Source organism: Helianthus annuus, chromosome 17 (genome assembly GCF_002127325.2).
Source record: "Helianthus annuus cultivar XRQ/B chromosome 17, HanXRQr2.0-SUNRISE, whole genome shotgun sequence".
In the NCBI taxonomy this organism is placed as follows: Eukaryota; Viridiplantae; Streptophyta; class Magnoliopsida; order Asterales; family Asteraceae; genus Helianthus; species Helianthus annuus.
The window spans coordinates 102,280,222-102,288,082 of NC_035449.2; the positions used below are offsets into that span (position 1 = coordinate 102,280,222).

Sequence of the window (7,861 nt, forward strand, 5' to 3'; positions counted from 1 at the left end):
CAGAAGCAGAAGAAGAATTAGTAGCAGGTTATCACCCCGAATATTCTGGTATCAAATTTGGTTTATTTTACGTTGCTTCATATTTAAATCTACTGGTTTCTTCATTATTTGTAACAAATCTTTACTTGGGGGGTTGGAATCTTTCAATTCCGTACATACCTGTTCCCGAGCTTTTTGATATTACTAAAAGAGGTAGAGTCTTTGGAACAATAATTGGTATCTTTATCACATTAGCTAAAACATATTGTTCTTGTTCATTCCTATCGTAACAAGATGGACTCTACCGTGGCTGAGAATGGATCAATTATTAAATCTTGGATGGAAATTTCTTTTACCTATTTCTCTAGGTAATCTATTATTAACAACTTCTTCTCAACTTCTTTCACTGTAAAAAAATACGTCTATATTCACGACTTGTCTCAAACAAGAGAAAGAAACAAGTATCTTATTTTTTATAGATATTCACGATATGTTTCCTATGGTAACTGAGTTCATGAATTATGGCCAACAAACAGTACGAGTTGCAAGGTATATTGGTCAAGGTTTCATGATTACCTTATCACACGCGAATCGTTTACCTGTAACTATTCAATACCCCTATGAAAAATTGATCACATCCGAGCGTTTCCGCAGTCGAATCCACTTTGAATTTGATAAATGCATTGCTTGTGAAGTATGTGTTCGTGTATGTCCTATAGATCTACCCATTGTTGATTGGAAATTGGAAACTGATATTAGAAAGAAACGATTGCTTAATTACAGTATTGATTTCGGAATATGTACATTTTGTGGTAATTGCGTTGAGTATTGTCCAACAAATTGCTTATGAATGACCGAAGAATATGAACTTTCTACTTATGATCTTCACGAATTGAATTATAATCAAGTTGTTTTGGGTCGGTTACCAATGTCAATAATTGACGATTACACAATTCGAACAATTTTAAATTTGCCTGAAATAAAAACTTAAGAAGTCATTTTGATCTAAAAGAATGAAGGTTTTTGTCTGGTGAATAACTACAATTATATTCATAATTATATTGATTAGGGAGCGAGAATTTTATTTGAATTTATATTCATATTTGAATTTATATTCATATGCAAAATAGATTTATTTTCTATAGTCCATATTGATGATTTAAAAATATATAGAGATGATTTAAAAATATATAGACTCAAATTACTCTTTCGAGAGATTAGCCCAATAATTCAATCCATATCCATGAAAATGGAATTTTGCAAATTGAATAATTAAGAACTATTATAAAAAAGGTAGAGTTACTTCTTTTTTCCTGACCGGGTCAATAAAGTTATGCAAGATTTTGATTTATTTATCTCTTATTTTATATATAATGGATTTACCTGGACTAATACATGATTTTCTTTTAGTCTTTCTAGGATTGGGTCTTATATTAGGGGGTCTGGGAGTAGTATTACTTGCCAATCCCATTTATTCTGCCTTTTCATTGGGATTGGTTTTTGTTTCTATATCGTTATTCTATATTCTATCGAACTCCCATTTTGTAGCTACCGCAGCTCCTTATTTACGTAGGAGCCATAAATGTTTTAATCATTTTTGCTGTGATGTTCATAAATGGTTCAGAATATTCCAAAGATTTCCATCTTTGGACCGTGGGAGATGGAGTAACTTCCTTGGTCTGTACAAGTCTTTTTGTTTCACTAATTACTACTATTCCAGATACGTCATCATACAGGATTATTTGGACTACAAAAGCAAACCAGATTATAGAGCAAGATATGATAAGTAATAGTCAACAAATCGGGATTCATTTATCAACAAATTTATTTATTCCGTTTGAATTCATTTCAATAATTCTTTTAGTTGCGTTAATCGACGCAATTGTTGTAGCTCGTCAATAATTACTCTTTAGAACTGGAAAACTCTTGTTATGAGCTATCACATGTATTTCCTTTTTTATTTAACTTTGTATATAAAATTTCAATTCTTTAGTAGTTCGATCTATTCCCAATATATTCCTTTATTCCATTACTCGTTATATTCTAGTCAATCCGATTGGTTAAATTGTTGTTGAAATGAATCGAGATTGATAAGGAGTTGGTTAATGATGCTCGAGCATGTACTTGTTTTGAGTGCCTATTTATTTTCTGTCAGTCTATATGGATTGATTACAAGTCGAAATATGGTTAGGGCTCTTATGTGTCTTGAACTTATATTAAATGCAGTTAATCTCAATTTTGTAATATTTTCTGATTTTTTTGATAGTCGTCAATTAAAAGGAGCCATTTTTTCTATTTTTTTATAGCTATTCCAGCTGCTGAAGCCGCTATTGGACTCACTATTGTTTCATCAATTTATCGTAACAGAAAATCAACTAGTATAAATCAATCGAATTTATTGAATAAGTAATATTATCATATAATCAAATTTCAAAATTATTCAATTAACATGTCTGCCACGTAAGATATGATCATGTTATCACAAATATAAGAAATCAAAGTATTTTGGCACTGTCAATCCAGAAATAGATAAAAAAACTCGGGGAACTCATCGATTCATCTAGTACTAGTATTTAAATATATAATTTCTTTCTCAATTTACTAGATTGAAACCTTATCACGTTCAAAAATGGAAAGATCCAATGTCGCATTCAGTAAAGATTTATGATACATGTATCGGGTGTACTCACTGTGTCCGAGCCTGTCCTACGGATGTATTAGAAATGATACCTTGGGACGGATGTAAAGCCAAACAAATAGCTTCTGCTCCAAGAACAGAGGATTGTGTCGGTTGTAAGAGATGTGAATCCGCCTGCCCAACAGATTTCTTGAGTGTTCGCGTTTATTTATGGCATGAAACAACCCGCAGCATGGGTATAGCTTATTAATACATTACAGAAACTGAGTCCATTTTTTTACCGCCAAAACCTGTGCCCAAAAATATCTTATTTTTGGGCACAGGCTTTTCTGGTCCAAGTGTATCTTGTCTTTACCACGAACAAATTTCCTTGGTTAACAATAATTGTAGTTTTACCAATATTTGCAGGGTCCTTAATTTTCTTTCTTCCCCATAAAGGAAATAGGGTAATTCGGTGGTATACTATATGTATATGCATGTTAGAACTTCTTCTAACAACCTATGCATTCTGTTATCATTTCCAATTGGACGATCCATTAATCCAACTAGTAGAGGACTATAAATGGATCAATTTTTTTGATTTCCGTTGGAAATTAGGAATAGATGGACTGTCTCTAGGACCCGTTTTATTAACAGGATTTATCACTACTTTAGCTACTTTAGCGGCCTGGCCCGTTACTCGGGATTCTCGATTATTCCATTTCTTGATGTTAGCAATGTACAGTGGTCAAATAGGATCATTTTCTTCTCGGGACCTTTTACTATTTTTCATCATGTGGGAATTAGAATTAATTCCAGTTTATCTACTTCTATCCATGTGGGGAGGAAAGAAACGTCTCTACTCAGCCACAAAATTTATTTTGTACACGGCGGGGGGTTCCATTTTTCTCTTAATGGGAGTTCTGGGTGTCGGTTTATATGGTTCGAATGAACCAACATTAAATTTTGAAACATCAGTTAATCAGTCGTATCCTGTGGCTTTGGAAATCATATTCTATATTGGATTTTTAATTGCTTTTGCTGTCAAATTGCCGATTCTACCCCTACATACATGGTTACCAGATACCCACGGAGAGGCACATTACAGTACTTGTATGCTTCTAGCCGGAATTTTATTAAAAATGGGAGCGTATGGATTGATTCGGATTAATATGGAATTATTACCACACGCTCATTCTATATTTTCTCCTTGGTTGATGGTAGTAGGCACAATACAATAATCTATGCAGCTTCAGCATCTCCCGGCCAACGTAATTTAAAAAAAAAAGAATAGCCTATTCCTCCGTATCTCATATGGGTTTCATACTTATAGGAATTGCTTCGATAACCGATACGGGACTCAATGGAGCTATTTTACAAATAATCTCTCATGGCTTTATTGGTGCTGCACTTTTTTTCTTGGCGGGAACGAGCTATGATAGAATACGTCTTGTTTATCTCGATGAAATGGGTGGAGTAGCTATCCCCATGCCAAAAATCTTTACAATGTTCAGTAGTTTTTCCCTGGCTTCCCTTGCATTACCGGGTATGAGTGGTTTTGTTGCAGAAGTGCTAGTATTTTTAGGAATAATTACCAGCCAAAAATATCTTTTAATGCCCAAAATTGCCATCACTTTTGTAATGGCAATTGGAATGATATTAACTCCTATTTATTTATTATCTATGTCACGCCAGATATTCTATGGATACAAGTTATTTAATACTCCAAACTCTTATGTTTTTGATTCTGGACCGCGCGAGTTATTTGTTTCCATCTCCATTTTTATACCCGTAATAGGTATTGGTATGTAATCAGTTGACAAGGTTGAAGGTATTCTATCTAATTATTTTTATAGATAGTTTTCTAAAAAAAACTCCTATTATTTTTAGAGTTGGTTGGCTAATGAAAAAAAAAGAAGTATTTTTATTCTCTTAAATTAAATTTTAAATAAGTCAAAACAAACTATGAATTTAAAATTTTACCCAATGTACTCGGTCTTTGCGAGAACCGCGTGAATCACTATACTACTTGATTCACACGGTTCTCGTCGGTTGAGACAAGATGCTTTATATACACCGTATTGCATTCTGTTTGTATTCTTAAGAACTTTTCTTGAATTTAACTATAGGTTAACGTGAATGAACCATAACTATGTAGCCCTATTCCAAATAGATTAACCCCAAAATAGCATATCCAAATGATATGAAAGCCTAGAGTCGCCACAATTGCGGAATTTGCTCCTTGCAAATTTTTATTTGTTCGAGTATGCAAACAAATTGAAAATACGATCCAAGTAATAAAGGCCCAAGTTTCTTTTGGATCCCAACTCCAATATGATCCCCATGCTTCATTAGCCCATACTGCTCCTGAAAGAATACCTATGGTTAAAAAGATAAATCCTAGGCTAATCACACGATAACTCCAATAATCCAATTGTTGAATAAATTGGGCCTTGTAATAATTCTTATCAGAAACAAAAGAAGTTTTTTTTTGAAAAATATTGTTTCTTTCATTCTTGTATTGGATTTCACCAAATGAAAACGACTCATTTAATTTTAATAAATTATTACTTTTAGAACTATAAAAAATATTTCTAAATGTAATGACTAGAAGTGCTACTGATAATAATGATCCACAAAGAAGAGCCGCATAGCTCAATATCATCATACTTACGTGCATTATTAACCACTCCGATTGTAGAGCAGGTACTAATATTGTGGGTTTGTGTATTTCATTTAAAAGACCCGAAGTAGCAAAGCCTTGGGTAAAAATAGTAATTGAGGCAGTTATTGTGGTTAAATCATTTTTTCTTATTTTGAAATAAGGCACTATATGAATAAGGGAGAAACTCCATGAAAGAAAAATTAATGATTCATATAAATCACTTAGCGGGAAATGGCCTGAATAAATCCAACGAGTGGTTAATAATCCTGTTAGACATAAAAAAGTAGCTATCATCCCCTTTTCTGACGAATCATATGGTTTTATGATTTCATTGCCCAATAAGGTTATCAAATGAAGTGTGATTACAATTGAAACAATAGAAAAAGAAATATGAGTTAATATATGCTCTAAAGTTGAAAATATCATAAAAATGAAAAAAGGGGAGGGAATCCCCTATATTAATTAAGAAATAGAAATAGGGAATTTAATTTATTTTTATTATAAGATCTATTGGATCTCTTTTAGAAGATGGCATGCCGCCACTCGGACTCGAACCGAGATGCTCTAGCACTGCTTCCTAAGAGCAGCGTGTCTACCGATTTCACCATAGCGGCTTGCTCGAACTCATAATACCCTATTTATGTTCAATCGTCGAGATTGAACAAGTCAATTCAATCAAATAAGTTTTTTTAGTAAAGATTCAAATTGATAAAAGTAAAGATTCAAATTGATAAAAAAATGAGTTCAAAAGTCAATTTGAAGGTTCATTAGTTTCATTTTTTACTTTTATTGTCATTCTTTCTGGTTTATCTGATTTTATAAATTTGAAACAAAAAATCAATTTGATCAATTAATTTAAAATATGTCAATTTTGGATTATTCCAAATTGACACATTTTTTGTACATAACATTGCAACAATTAAGTTCTTTTATTGATATTGATTGGGCTGAAAATTGGAGATATATAGAAAACTCATTCCATATAGTAAATAAATTAAGAAGTCAGAAAGTTATCCAAAAATTTTTAACACGGAATCAATTAGTTTAAACACTTCATTAATTTGAACTAAAAATATTATATCTGGCCTTCCCGAGAAACATAAGAATTTGTCATTCTTGTAAAGGTCGATGGGGAAAAGAAGACTCCCCACCACCAAAATTTGAGTGAAAATATACTAAAAATAAAATCAATAAAAAAATTTTGTATTTTTTCTTTCTTCTTTTTTTTTTTAGAATTCAGAAAACAGAAGAATTCTTTTATAAAATTCAAATTAAGGGTCTATTTCATATTGAGTTCATATTGATTAGAATAGGTACTGCCAATTATTCATTTTATATTCACTTTGATATTAACAAATTAATGAGCCGATTTTTTGATCTGATTATTCCGATATTTTAGGACTTATTTGTTTGTCGTACAAAAAAACTTTTTGAACTCCCGGTAGAAAGAGATTTCCCTAATGACAAAGCTTTTAACGCCGCCCCATATCCTTTCCTTTTCCAAATATTTTTACGAATACGCTTTTTTGATATCGAAGTACGTTTTTTTGGAACTGCCATTTAAAAGTTACTCATTGTTATAGTTGGATGTGAAAGACATCTATTGTTCAAAACGAATTCTTATTTCTTATTCATTATATATTTTTTATCTAAAAAAGATTCTCTTCATATATCTAAATAAGATTTTCTTCATAAAAAAGAAATATAGATATGTCAAATATCCGTTAAAATTGGATCAAAAATTACTCGAAATAAAAAAATTTTTGTTTTGGAACTTTTAGTTCTCGTTGTTTATCTCTCAAAGTTCTATCTTTAGAATCTGCTAAATCAAACTTAATAAAAGAAATAAATAACCTAAAAACCCTTTATTTTCCTTATTCTATACTTTATTTACATGTAATAAAATACCTCAAAGGATTGTAAACTTTTGCCTAATAAATGGAGTCTTTTTTTAGTCAAACTTGATAAAAAAGGTTCATTTTAGATCTATAATCTTCTAAACTTTACTAATAAATTGTTTTGATTGAAATAGAAAACAATCAATCCCATAATGAATTAGTTAATGAGTTTAAATAAACTAACGAAAATCAAGAGGTTTTTTCATTAGACCAATGCCCTTAGTTAATCCTATAATTCATATCAGGATAAAGTATTCTTTTTAGCCTAAATTTTTATCCTTGCTATATTTTCATTTTCCTATTATAAGTATTCATTTTTATATGTCACTTAGTAATATCATTTGACCAACTGTAACTTCTTGTTTTGAATATTTGAACGATTTTGAAAAGACTCAGAATAAATACTAATATAAAATTATTCAATAAGTTAGTGCATATCTTGATTTTTTATTGACTTTTTTCGAAAGAGGTAAGATCCGGTGAATCGAAAACAATTAATTAAGAATAAAAAACTTTTTTTATGGAACAGACATATCAATATGCGTGGATAATACCTTTTCTTCCACTTCCAGTTCCTATGTTAATAGGGTTGGGACTTCTTCTTTTTCCGACGGCAACAAAAAGTCTTCGTCGTATGTGGGCTTTTCAGAGCGTTTTATTGTTAAGTATAGTCATGATTTTTTCTCTGAATCTGTCTATTCA

General features: G+C 31.3%; 1 pseudogene; it reads left to right on the forward strand.

The window, feature by feature from the left end:
- The first annotated feature begins 500 nt into the window (after nt 1-500).
- On the forward strand, nt 501-4,408 carry LOC118488874 (annotated as a pseudogene).
- The last annotated feature ends 3,453 nt before the right edge of the window (nt 4,409-7,861 follow it).